The sequence below is a fragment of the Alligator mississippiensis genome, chromosome 3, assembly GCF_030867095.1.
Source record: "Alligator mississippiensis isolate rAllMis1 chromosome 3, rAllMis1, whole genome shotgun sequence".
Lineage (NCBI taxonomy): Eukaryota > Metazoa > Chordata > Crocodylia > Alligatoridae > Alligator > Alligator mississippiensis.
Window position 1 is genome coordinate 59915174 of NC_081826.1, and position 13840 is coordinate 59929013.

At 42.6% G+C, this 13840-nt stretch overlaps 1 protein-coding gene across 2 annotated transcripts in view; it reads right to left on the reverse strand.

Annotated features, from left to right (window-relative positions):
- KCNB2 (potassium voltage-gated channel subfamily B member 2) overlaps positions 1–13574 on the reverse strand; it is a 356221-nt gene extending 342647 nt beyond the window's left edge. Inside the window, exon 1 of one of the 2 annotated variants that reach the window (XM_059723982.1) lies at positions 13423–13574. The gene's annotated coding sequence lies outside the window, so the exon portion shown is untranslated. Of the gene's footprint in view, positions 1–6347; positions 6891–13422 lie in introns of those variants that run through there. The other variant, XM_019498719.2, reaches the window with a different exon arrangement.
- Between the last annotated feature and the right edge of the window lie 266 nt (positions 13575–13840).

The following is a 13840-nucleotide window of genomic DNA, read 5'->3' on the forward strand; positions in this document are numbered from 1 at the left end:
CCTTGCTTTCCTTTCAAAAGATGCTGTCAAAATCATAAGACCCAAAACACTGGTGAGAGTTTTTGTACTGTTTTGAAGACATTGTCTTCTTCAGTCTTCTTATCTCTCCCTGCTTCATGCCAATTATCACTGCCTCCAGCAAAATGGACTGTCTTTTGTTCAGTGTTTGAATAGCACCTTGCACAATGGGATCTCAATCTTTAACTGTGGCTTCTAACAAGTACAGTCGGACCTGTTAATATAACTCTTTCTTTGAGACTCCAAAGCAGTGATGTCAGATGATAAACCCATGATTTGTTTTCATTTTTAAGGAAAGCACATCAAAACTATAACCACAGATCTAGGCCTAACCACCAAATTTGAGTTCAGAGATTGAATCTACTAATGGAATCTAAACACTGAATCAGAGACCCAAAGTTACAGTTAAGTAAAGTCCAGTACAGAAGAAGATATCTTGTTTTCAAGATACTGGCCTGGTTCTGCCAATGAGTTCCTGCATCCTTCGGTTCTAACTAGCATATTGTATATAGTAAGAAATATGCACAATTGCTAAGTCTCTTCACAGGAAGCCTTCAACATTACAAAACTCCAATACCTTGAATTTTCTGGTTTTCTACATCCTCTGGTAGAGTCTCACAAAAGACTAGGCTAAAAAGTCTCCCATTGAAGGAGGACTCAACATTATTACATTCCAAACATTAACTGAAGTAAGGAGGTCTTTTCCTATCTGCAGCTATGAGACATCCAAACTAAGTTTAAGATTTGGTAACCAGGAAGAGAGTGTTTCAGCAAATTGCAGTCTAGTTTAAAGTGAGATTATTTAATTTTTTTATTTTTTTAATTTCCAAGGCTTATTAGGACTGGGCCTAACAGTAATTCTGAAAAGCAGGAAGTCAAGCTTGTGAACAGCTGTTCGAGTCAGTCATATTCAGATCCAAGAGTTGGTCTATGAATTCAAACAAATAAACAAAAGAATACAAATCAGGCATTTCGAAATTAATTCCCTTTAAGACCAATAATAAATGTGTTGATTTATTAAATGAAAAAATATTCTATGCATTAAATCAAAACATAAAAGTGAAGAACCTAAATGGAAACCAGTTAAAGAAGTCTGCCCTGTCAGAAGGGTCAATACATTTAGAAATTTTATTTTAAAAGTAACCATAGAAGCTCAAATCTAGATCCTTTAGTAAAAATGGGTATTTTAATAGCTACTAAATATCCATCTCTCTCATCTTCTCTCCAGAAGAGCTGGGGGATGCTCAGTATCTCTGAAGATCTAACCACTTTTCAGGAGGTGCTTAAACGTGGATTGTGTCTAATGCAATACTCAAGCATGAAAGTGTTGGCCACAATACAATTCTAGCAAGAGACTAACCAATTAGGAGGTTTGTAGTGTATATTATGTATATAATTAGAGTGGGGAAAAAAGATATAGGTGGAAATAATCTGGAAGGTGAGACCTTCTAGATGGGAACTACTAGATAACCATATTAGATAGTAGTGTCCCTCATGCCTTTGTGATTCCAAGGCCAATTATTTGAGTTCTCAGTTTTACATCTGCTTTGATGCATCAGTGGAATTGTTCCAGCTTTTGTAAAATGCTGGTTGGTTGAATACATTTCCTGCTCAAAACTATCCCAGCATCTTTCCAACAGTGGTATTCTTGTACCAGCTATATTTGTATTTTTATCAACTATATGGTAATAGGCTATAGTGGGATGATTCAGGGAACATCTAACTAGTTTGAGGCCAACCTCATTGAAGACTCCAAGTTTTAAGAATCAAAATATGTAATTGAATCATCTGTGGAATCAAGCTTTCATTTGCTCATTTTGTGCTGTTGAATGTTTGTTATTTTCCACATTATCACTTGTATTCCAAACTTAAAATAAGGCTTATTGTCTAAAAGGTTCATATTTAATGAGCTACGGTTAACAACAACTTTATGAATTGTCTTGAGATATTTATAATTAATGCTCCTAATTAAATTTGTTTCATATTTGTATTGTGCTCCCAGGAAATGTAATAATTGATTTTCATTCGTTAACTTGTTATATAATCAGTAGGATAAAATTATTCTTGGTGTAGTCCAGGAATGCTACGTTTTAGTATCTGGCACAATTAATTATCAAGACAGCCTCACTCTCCATTTCTTTGCCTATTATCTTACTAAAAAGGACGACATTTTATTTCCTAACAAAGTACAGCAGCATACAATATCATGATATACTGTGGTGGTCTTACTTGTCACAGAAAATAGAATAACAGGATTTAAAACTTCTGCTTGGTGCAATTAATCCAAGCAACACTCCCTCCCCAACCCAAAAAACAAAACAAAAAAACCCAAAAGCAAACAGTTGCTGGAGAATTCAAGTTACTTCTAAACACTATGCATAATGCTAGCCTTAAAATACATTATTTATGCATCTCATTAGTGTATGCCTCAAGTTATTCCTGATTCCCCTTTAATTTCTCCTAATATCATACCTCTGACTCCTCCTCAGGGTCTGCAAGAAGAACAGGGCCGCATAGAATCCAAACAATAAATACTTTGTTTTACCTGACATTTTAATTAAGAGTAGATTTTCTGCATTAGGTTTTTATGGTATGAAGACTATATTCCATTAGTGTTTACTGGATACTTGTTGGTGAGATCATAAACCATAAATAAGTAAGAATCATTTAGAGTTTACATAAGACTCAATATTTACTAAACATATAGTTAAAAATCACTCGTTTTATTTTCTATAACAAAAATAGCAATACAGCTCCTTAGTTTCCAGTAATCTCAGTGGACTCTTAAATTGCAAGCTGACTGACTTCACAGATGTGTGTGTATGACATACGCCCTAGGGTATAGTTGGTACCATACTTCTCAAATAACTCTCAAGAGGATCTTTTTATTTCTTCCTCCTTTAAGGAGAAATATGGTCATCTTAAGCTTAATACAATTTTAATATATTTACTGTTATATATTATTCTTAGGGCTTGTCTATTATTTAGTAACCAACAGAGCTATATGAGTATTAGATTCCAAGATAAGTCAAACACAGAAATGAGAAAAAAGTTTTGATTCAACTGCTCACTTTTGCTGTTTTTTTAGTGACAGTTACATTAATTTTTAGCAAAAAAGTAATGATGGTTACACTTCATCTGGTAAGTTAATCATCTGCTTCCTATAGTCCACAGGTACCATATCTGAAAATGTATAACAGACAAGACACCCCCATAGACCTTTTTTAGATGGTCATAAAATTACAGAGATGTAGATCAAAAGATTAACAGCAAAAACCAACAAAAGATGGTTTTCTATTATAAATTTATCCATATGTTTCCATTCTGGTTTAAATGTCCCAAACAAAGGTATTTCCACTACTTCCACTATCTTTGAAAAGTGGTCTAACCCAAAAAAGATCTAAGGATATGCAATTCAATATTAAAGGATGACGCTGATTTACAGATAAATCTTGCATCAAGAAATATGCATTCGTTTCTTTTTGTTGGAAAGATATGAAAAAAATAGAAAGGTGACAATATTGCACAAATTTATGGAAAAAGCCAACAAATAAAGTATCCAATAGTACTATCCCAGCAAAAAATATGAATGAAAAATGTTACTTTCATATAAAGAAATAACATAGTTTCACTCATAATGCCAAACTTCCGGTAAGAATCGCAATATTAAAACAAACCACAGTTATTTGTATACTGTATCTGAATCTGTCATGTTCAGATGTCTAGAAATTAAAACGCCTTGTTGCCAAACAGTATACACCCAAAAAGCAGTATAGGCAAACAAAATCCCACTTGAGTGAGGTCACTTGCTATTCTTGAGGGCACCTTCCCTCTTAAAAGGATTATATGCCAACTATTAATTTAGAATGTAATAATAACATTATTTAACAAGAAAGTGTCCCGTGAGAGTTTAAAAATAGATACTTTTAAAGCAGATCTGCATGCAATCTGGCCAAATTTCTGGGTCCCTAACTGCCTGTGATAATTGGAGAATAAGTGTTCCACACTTATTCAAGTCAAGCCCAGCCAGAGGTGTATCATTTTGGATCTGTTTTAAAAATATTTGCCCTGTCATTATTTTACATTACTGTTTTCATATAAAGCAAGCAGAACTGAAATGATACATTCCTCTCTGGTATAGTAAATGAGCAAAATATGAAGTAGACTATTGAATGGGATCCCTGTAGATGCATAGCTTTAAAAATATGAGTGGCCTAAGAAAAACATTATCTATGCATGTAGTCACATAAAGCTCAAGGAAGTTAGAAGTTTGAGATTTTATTTTTAAAAGTAAGAAGCACAGTTATTTGGCAGAGCTACAAACTCTGGCAAGGAAGCTATTCTAAGATCCTACCCCCTGTTCTTTTCCTCCTTGGCTTGCCCCTGAATAGCAAGTCAGAATGTGCTAATTAAACTTACAGAAAAAAGAGAGAGAGAGAGAGAGAGAGAGAGAGAGAGCCAGGCATAATAAATACATAGGAAACTACATTGTGAAGCCAACAATAATTTTCAAAATGCTGAAGCCAATGGAAATGTTCATAATCAAGAGTGCTGTTCAAATCATCACTTCCTTTTCATCTTGATCCAAAGCTGTTTTCATTCTTAAAGTTGGAACTGTATAAATTTGTGAGAGAGCAACTTAAGGCCAGCCTGCCCAGAATCAGTGATATTCCAGGAAAGCAAGGAGGCCAGCTTTAATAACAGCATGTGGAACCATCATTTACAAACAAGACAGGGCAGCTGCAAATAGAGAGACTAGGTTTAAAAGTGGTTAAAAGAAGAGGCATTAGTGGGCAATACCAACTATGTACAACCTTTGTGCGCACTGAACTACCATCCCTGACAAAGATTTCTGGAGTGTCAATACATAAAGTCCAAAATAAAGAATTCACACAGACCATTAGCTGATCAGTGCTGCTGCCACTGAAGTCTAGGGGTCTTCAATTGGAAGCAGGATCACACCCTGCCCCATGTTTTGATGCTTAGTTTTTTCCAGTTCATATACAATCACAAATGCTTAATTCTTGTTCTCCAGTGATGACAGAAACTTGTTTAACTTACCCACTGGGCAAACTTGGGTAACTTTGTGTTTTTTTTAAATCAAAGTCTCTCCTCACCAGGCAGGTTACCCCCATCACAACACCTGTTCTGCTTTGCTAATGTTCTTCCTCTTCTAAACCAACCCTGGCAGGTCTTCAGCACGACAGGATAGGATTATTGACTGAAATCTTTCTCTTGGGTGTCCTCTTAGTTGCAAGGTCTTGATGACTATTTATTTGCTAAGGGATATTTCTTCCACCTGACAGTATACACACATCCTTCTTGTAAAAATAAATAAATAAATAAATAAAAAATATATATATACACACACACACCTAAGGAGTGACAATTTTAGCACTTGCGTAGAAACTCAAGTTGGTCCCATCAGCAATGAGTTAAAATGTCTACGAAACTGTAAATATACTGTTTATTTATATCTTAATCATTATGTAACTTGACTTGAATAAAGTCCAAGAGCTACTATAAATATGGGCAGTACCTACATAAGACATAAACATAGGTTGCCTGTATTCATGTATTTAAATATTGCTGCAAAAGCTGTCTAAGGAATGGAATAGTTTATATAAAAACATGCAACATGCATATAAACAGTCTTTTATATAAAACTATACAAAACTGCAGTATGCCGCGGCCCTGTAGTGGTGAAGACATTAAGACTTGTGCCATGTTATAGTTTTGCTGCTAGGATAGACAGGGTTTTTAAAGGACTAAAGGGGATTAGAGCACTAGATCTCTTTGAAGAGATTCTGCATTTTATATCATCAGGTTTCCACAAGCAGCCGAGTGCATTGGAAATCAAGGATGCGCCTATATTTTTGAGCAGCATCCAAAGCAGAGGGCAGGATGGCAGAGCATGCCACTCTGCCCCTCACAGAGGGCTTTGAAGGAAGACAAATACAAATACATTCTTGCTACATTATAGTCTCTCCAATGCATCCAGCAAGGAGAGAGAGTCCTATGGATGAAGGACCCCTCCTAACATTCAGCCTGTCCTCGAAACAGTCGGGAGGCTGGAATGGGAAGGGCTTTTCCAGCTCCCCTTTCTGCAAGGCGCACTTGTGTGCGCACCTTGGCCAAGGAAGCTCCCAGGGACGGGACTCGGGAATAACAGCTTAAGTCAGAAACGTGCACTCTAAGTCCGCTTGGAGCCAGATGGCCGCTGCCACCTCCGTGGCAACTAATATCAGTGTAGGAAGCAGGCAGGCATGATTCAGTCTTACAAGAGGCTCCGCGGTCTCTCATGCAAGAGAAATGCCCCTTGTGCTTACCTCGTTCCGGCAGCAAACACCCAAGCTGGCGCCGCACAAAGGGCTGAGGGATTCCCTGCTCCTCCAGGGGCTGCTCCCGGGTTTCCTCCTGCAAACGAGCTGTTGCCAGAGCCGCGGCGCGGGGAGCGCTTTGTCCGGGGGCTGCCCCTGCCCTACGGGCTCGACCCCGACTCAGCCTCCCCGCGGGCTGCAGGGGGCCGGGGGAGGAAGAAGAAGGGGAAAGCCATCCTCGGGGAGGGACATCAGGGCGGCGATCGCCGGACGAGCGAGAAGGCAAAGCTCCCCCAGCTCTCTCTCATGTAATCTCCCGGCGGTCGCATGTGATGTGGCGGCGGCGGCTGCTGGCGGCGGGTGTCGCCGCGTGTCTGCGGATGTGCACGCCGCGGAGATGGGGAGGCGGCGGGCGAGGAGCTCGGCTCGGCTCGGCTCGGCGCGGAGCTAGCGGCGGAGACGGTCGGGCACCCGCCTGCAAGCCCCGTGTGCGCGGCTCCGGGCCTCCCCCCCGCACACCCGCGCTGCCATTTCCTCCCTCGGCGCGGCAGGGCGCGTCCGTGCACGGACCGAGCCCCAGCGTGCGCGGTGGCCCCCGGCTGCCCCGGCCCGGCCCCCGCTTCCTCACACGCACCTGCACACCCCTAGCATTCACTCCTGCCTTTCTCTGTTCAACTCCTGGCAGGGTGCTGCACCCCCGCCCCTCCACTTTCCAGTGAGATAACACATACACATGTACATACACACGCTCCCCTTCCCTTCCACAGTGAAATAACTTCCCAGTGAAATAACACACACACTCCCCTTCCCAGTGAGATATCACACACAAACACATACTCCCCTTCACTTCCCGGTGAGATAAAACACATTCTCACTCTAACAGATTAGGACTTGAGAAATCCCTACTGGAATGACAACCTACACACTGTCCCTGACTTGTGAAAAAGCTGCAAGCCCTGCCAGGCAGGTGTAACCCCAGGTGCACTTGTATTAGGGACAGCTTCATGTGCTTGCATCCGATGTCTTTTACCCTCGTGTCTTACTCCCTTGTGTCTTTTACCATTGTTGTCAAATTGGGATTGTGTGGCAAAGTGCCTTAGTGTGATTCTCACTGCCTCTTTTTTTTTCCCTCCTAAAAGTATGTCATTTTTCTTCCTTGCTTTTTAACAGGAACTCGTTCGTCATGCTGGAGAGTGTGAGGAAATCTCTCACACTTTCTAATGCAACATCCAAAACATAAGGGAATACACAAGTCCCCATTTCAGTATGTCCTCTCTTGTGCTGGTTGTGTAAAAATCAGTCTTTCAGTTTGCCCTCCCTGGGGTTTGTTTCCCAGATTCCACCTCTCATTTATGACTTGGCTTCTCCTAAAATTCTGCCTTAGTTCCATACCTTTCACTATCAAGATGTACAATAAATTACCTACCACACAAAGGTTTCCTTTTCTTCTAAGCACCCATGGCTCCCTGACTCCTTGCTGGGTTTTGATAATTTTTTCCTAGCATGCATGTCTTATTTTTTAATGAAGCAGGTCATAATTTTGAAGCCTGCAAGCATTTATAGGACCTTATGTTTTCATCTGCTTTTAGGTTTTTTTAGTATTTTGTGATTTAAAGGATCTCACCCATTCAAACATACCTACCAATAAGGCTGTCTATACACAGGGAAAGCAACCAACATGAATATAGAAGAATTATACTTTTACACTGTTTTAGTATAGCTTCCAGATGTAGAAACTATTCTTGAGTGAGAGTGAGTTCACTCTACTTTTGAAGTGAAGGAATCATTCCAGAATATTTGCTACATAATAAGAGTAGCTTTTATTTTAGAACATGGTATCTATGGAGGAGGTTGTATCCATACTGAGTTCATTTTAGTTTTAATATGCTTCCCCCTGCCCTTGCCAAGTAGGGCTTGGCATGCACACCAGAGACAGATGAGAAAAGTCATCCAGGCCCATTGGGAAACCTTCATCTACTGAACACAGAGAGAAAAATCACCTATACAATGGAAGAATGAGAGAAAGTGAGATCTTTATCAGATGCACTTCACCTAGGATAGATGAAGGTAAATATTGCTTCAGTACAAGAGAATCCCTTCCCCACCAAGCTTCTTGTTGCAGCACTCTTTCTTGCCCATTCACTTACACTCTTTTAGTTACTCACCAGGCCTTTCTCCCTTCCTCTTAAGATTTTTAAGTTGTGCCCAGCTAGGCCATTCCTTACTAGTGAAAGCTTCCCTCAGTCTTCTATTCAACTCTCCCCTCAACCCCAGGTGTAGGGGAAGGAAACAAAAAAGCTGTTTGGTGGAGTTATGATACAGTTTATTCCCAGGTTACCTTCCACAAAAGGCAGAAGGAGATTCTGGCCATGGTACAGGAAGCAGCAACAGGGATGATACAGTCAGGTTTTAACTGACTGCATTATTATAGAGTCAGACAGTTTAACTAGTGGTAGAAGAAAAGACTAGACATTTGCTTTCTACACAAGGCACAAAAAAGAGCAGGTATAGAGCCACACCTGAAGAGTACAGAAGTTCAGGAAGTTAGTCCTTACCTAGAAAGATTTGGGGAGCTAGAGTTTTCCCTATGAAAACTCCAGGAAATCTCAAACTATTGGAGATGAACATTGTGAGGGACTAGCTGAGTAGGTGACTTTCCTCCCCATCTAGCAAAACAAGACTGAAAAGAAATAACATGCTTGCTCATGATTAGGCCCATCCTTGTTCATTCCCTCCCCCCCCCCATCCACACAGATCTGATATCAGAGAAGAACTCAGTATGGATGATAAGGGTTTTCTTTTACACATTCATATAGGCCTCACATTGTTGGTAGCAAAGCAACGCATTTTACAGACACCTCAGCTACTCTAAGTCAGCAACGTTTGAGATAATTCAACAAGTAACAGGATCAAGATAGAGAGTTAACACACACCATCCCAAAGTATCCGTCTTCACTGCTGGTACTCAAGTGGAAAATACAAGACATGGCAGCTTTTTACCAAACTCAAAAACACTGTAAGAAAAATCTCTCTCAGTTCAAGATAAACTAGTTCATCAGGACATATTAATTTAATCAATTCTGATCTTGATTAAGCAGCATCTAATGTAAAGAATAACTTCCCTTCTCCCAGGGACTTCCATTTCTTTTTACTGGCTTCTGCTCTCTCAGACATCACAGATGTCTGCTCCTTCTTCCAGCAGCTGAATTCACTACAGAGGCTACCTCTGCGTCAAGCTGGCACATCAGGTGTTCTCAAATGTCTCCATTTAGGAGGAGTTAACCCTTCCATGACTCACAGGATGAGAGCTGTCACAGGTTCCCAAAACCTGTTTTGTAAAGGTGCTGTGGCTTAGTGCATTATTGTATTCAGGGTTGATAGTTGTTAGGTCTTCTTTTTTCTCAGCTCTATATGTAAAAGCTTACAGTGTTAGATATCATAACAGACACTGCAGGACTGTAGACTGCATGCAGTGGGGTTAGCATCTAGCCCTCAGGCTCCCACCTGGCCACTGCTGTCCCTATTGCTCTGGCTGCAAGATTAGGTGGGGTCTTGGGGGAGGGGGCAGCACCCTCTCTTCTCCAGCTTCTGCTGCATGCTCTTGCTCCTGCAGGCAGGGTGAGGCAGTACTAGGGGAACCGACAGGCTGGTGCAGTTGAGGAGCTGAAGGTAAAGCAGTTCTGTACATTGTGCAGTACTTGAGTTACAGGGCCACCTATAAGTTTATCAGGGTGACCACCAGTATCTGGGGGAACGTTTGTTCACCAGAGCACCCCAAGGGATGACGACTAGGTCGAATGGGCATAAACCACTACAAGACCGTTTCAGGCTGGACATAAAGAAGAATTTCTTTACTGTCTGAGCCCCCAAGGTCTGGAACAGCCTGCCACTGGAGGTGGTTCAAGCACCTACATTGAACACCTTCAAGAGCAAACTGGATGCTTACCTTGCTGGGATCCTATGACCCCAGCTGACTTCCTGCCCTTTGGGCAGGGGGCTGGACTCGATCTTCCGAGGTCCCTTCCAGCCCTAATGTCTATGAAAAGGGGGAGGTGAAGATGCATACATGTCCTGCAGCCTTCAGAGCTGTGGCTCCTGCTGGTGTTGCAAGCAGCCCTTTGCAGCTTAGTTGGAGAGCCCTGAACTAGAACACAGTCAAACAGGATGAATAGTTGGCAAATATGCTCTTGTCAAGTGAACTATAAATTTGGTTTGTTTTGACTGTTTATATGAATATGTTCCTTAATCCTCTCTGTTTTCTGGGCTGAGCTGGGTGAAAAAGCTGAAAGTTTTGTTAAAGCAGAAACACTTTACATAAATCACAACTCACAAATAGGAAATCCCTCCGATTTAGATGTATGCACTTTAGTAATATTTAATAAAAACCACGGTTGCCCAAGTTGACTTATCAGCCTGCTTTGTTACTAGTGGAAGGACACAGTATTTGCCCGTGTCACTATATTTTTAATTAGAAATGTTTAAGCAAACACACACACACACACACACACGTCTTGTTTATGATATTCTAATAGATAAATTCTGTTGCCTGAGAATGCTTCTAAGCAGGTATAGTTCAGTAAAACTAAGGTACAACATATTCCTCTCACTATTGGTAAGGAATAGTATTGGAAAGGATGGTAAAGAAAGCACTATTGCTTTAGTGAGAACTTAATCTTTTATAAGGGTTTATGGTTACTTTATACTTATGATAATAGTTGTATTTGTGATAACTAGTTAAATGTTTTGTTAGCTTGAAGCATATTTTTTCTGCTTGTTGAAAGAGGTTATATAAAGTTACTTGTAGCTCCTTCAGTGCATAATTGTGAAGGGGTCCTTTAGCTGGGTCCTAGGTCCAAATATTTTTGAGAGGCAAGAAATAACTTCTTATGGGAATACAGCCTTTAGTCCATACTCCTCTGACCAAGACTAATGGGCAAGCTATGCTTTGAAATCTTTCCTGTTACTGCTGTCCGGGAGGCATGATGGTCCCATACAACAGTCTAGTCGAGTGTAGTCTCTAACCCTTGTTTTTATCCTAGGGTGGTAGTTTATAAAACAGCCATCTTACTGGACTCAGTATAGGGATAATTAAATAAAATATAATGGCTTTTGGCATGCAAGAGGTTAAACTGGATCAGCAACATAGTGAATGGGCTGGTTCTGGCCTATGAAGCTGTAGCAGTTTGCCCGTGTCCATGCATACAGTGAGCCCGAGCAACAAGGAGCTGCACCAGGGCCAGGGGGCTGGTAGCTATCAGCACTCTGGTGCTGTTTCTCTCAGCCTCTTCTCCGCCGTTCACTTTCCCCAAGGCTGTGGTTGGAGCAGCTTCCAGCTGGTGAGGAACTGCATTGGGGCCAATTGTGGGGGATGTGGGGACAGGGGAGAAGCAGCAGCAGCAACATTGTGGACATTGGCAATGCATAGGGGGTGCATGCAGGTGCATCCTCTATGAAAAGGCACCGTCAACAGTGTTGGCAGCACTTGCAGGCAGACGCCAATTGCTACCCCCCCCCCCCCCCCCGCCTTTTAATGCGGACACTGGCAGCAGCATCTGCAGGCAGTCAGCGATCGCCACTGGCTGCCGCCAATGCTGTTGGCAGTGTCTGTCGGTGCTCACCACCCCCTCCCCACTGCTGCCTACAGTGCCAGCAGCATCTGAGGGAGTTCCCCACTTACCGTTGCTGCGCTTCCACCACTGCCAGTGCTGCCGTGGCCCCCCAGCTTCTGGGGACACTCGTTCATGATTGTGGAAGCAGTTTCCAGCAGCCTGGCCTTGCCCCAGTGTAACTCCCCTCCTGCTGGAAGCGCACTTGCTCTGCAGAGGTGGTACTAGGGCTGGCCAAAACAGTAGTGGCCCAGGGACAGCTTCCAGTTATGTGGCTTTGGTGAAGGCTCAGGAAAAGCCCCGTCACTGCCACTCCACTAAAGCCACCTAGTCCGTGCCAAACTGGACCTGGATTGTTTCACCTTGGCTTGAAAAGATTGATGGACTTTGGACTAGATAATTTTATGGTCTCTTCTGGCTTTAAAATGAAAGTATGGATGCAAAAAGATAGCTTATTATCATTATAGGAAACAGAACTTGGAAATTTTAGATTCTCACAAGGTTAATTCTGCTTTATGTCAAATATGATTTACTGATAGATGCAATTAAAAAAGTGTTCCTGCCCCAATAACTTATGCATATGTAACACTCACACAAACTTGGGTTATATATGACAAAGTGTATGCTTTCGGTTGTTGTGTATTGTGTTGTGCGTGTTCATGTAGACAATATCACCCCTGTTGTTCTGACCACATGCTCTGCACATAGGAAGTCAGGGCCTTGTATCTAGGGGTAACAGGTTGCCCTCCCCAGTGCCATCTTCCCTGGTAATCCACACCTTACGTGGGGCACCCTTGGAGTCTTCCTTGAAGTTCTCATGTCTCGCCCCCTACTCTCCTGCCACATCTTGATAGAAATTATGAGGATGATGTTCTTGCGAGTGGGAGACTGCTTATTGTATTTTGTATGTTGGGGCCTTTCACCTACGCGGGCCTGACCCCCGTCTCTCTAGCTAGGCCTCCCCATCTAAACCCACTAAACAGGGTTTGACTCGGAGGCTCTAGCCTTTTCAGGTGTCTTGAGGCTCACGGCCCCCTTTCCTGCTCCAACCTAGAACCTGGCCCAGAGGCCCGGCCACTGAACTTGCAACCTCCTGGCTGTGGGGCCAAAGCCAGGGGATGGTCCCGAACTCACACTTTTCCAGTTCAAAGAGAAAAAAAGATAAAATAAAGTTGCACCCCAGGTGCACCAGACCTCCCTGGCCTTTTTAAGATCATGCCTTCAGGCACTGGGGTCAGTGCACCCTAAAATCTTGAGCCCCCACTGGCACCAGGGGGTATGTACCCCCCAAAAACCACACCCTCACTGGTGCCAGGGTCCCCACTCCATAGTGAGCCTCAAAGGTGAGGCCTCCTCCTTCCTCTAATAGCCTCACCCAAACCACTAGTGTTATTCAGTAACCAAAAGAAATAAAAACAAAGCAGTCCTGTCTGTGGGCAATAACTGCCACTAGAAAAATGTGAGTAAGGAAAGCTTACATTTGTAGGGTTCAGGCTGTAGCTCCCCACTGTCAGCTCCAGCCCTTGCTGTAGTGCAGCTGTTGTCTCTCCGGGACTTCCATAACTCCCCTCTCCCCAGCTTTGGACCACCCACCAAGCCTCTCCATAAAGCTCTAAGATACACTCCTTCCTCCTTGGCTGTTAGCTCTCCATTATCCTGCTGCCCAGGGTTTTTATAGTCCTGGCCTGCCCCTTCCGGTCAGCTGACTAGCTGGCCAGGTTCAGCATTTAACCCCTTCCTTACTAGTACTCTATGCCCAGAAAGTTCTGGCCTTAAAGGGGCGGACCTGTCTTCCGGTGACAGGGCTAGGGTTCCCTGTTACACCAGGCAAAAAAATGTCATATCCTGTGGCCTGATTGGCCAGTGGGGAGTGAAGGCTTTTCAGGCAGATTGGTT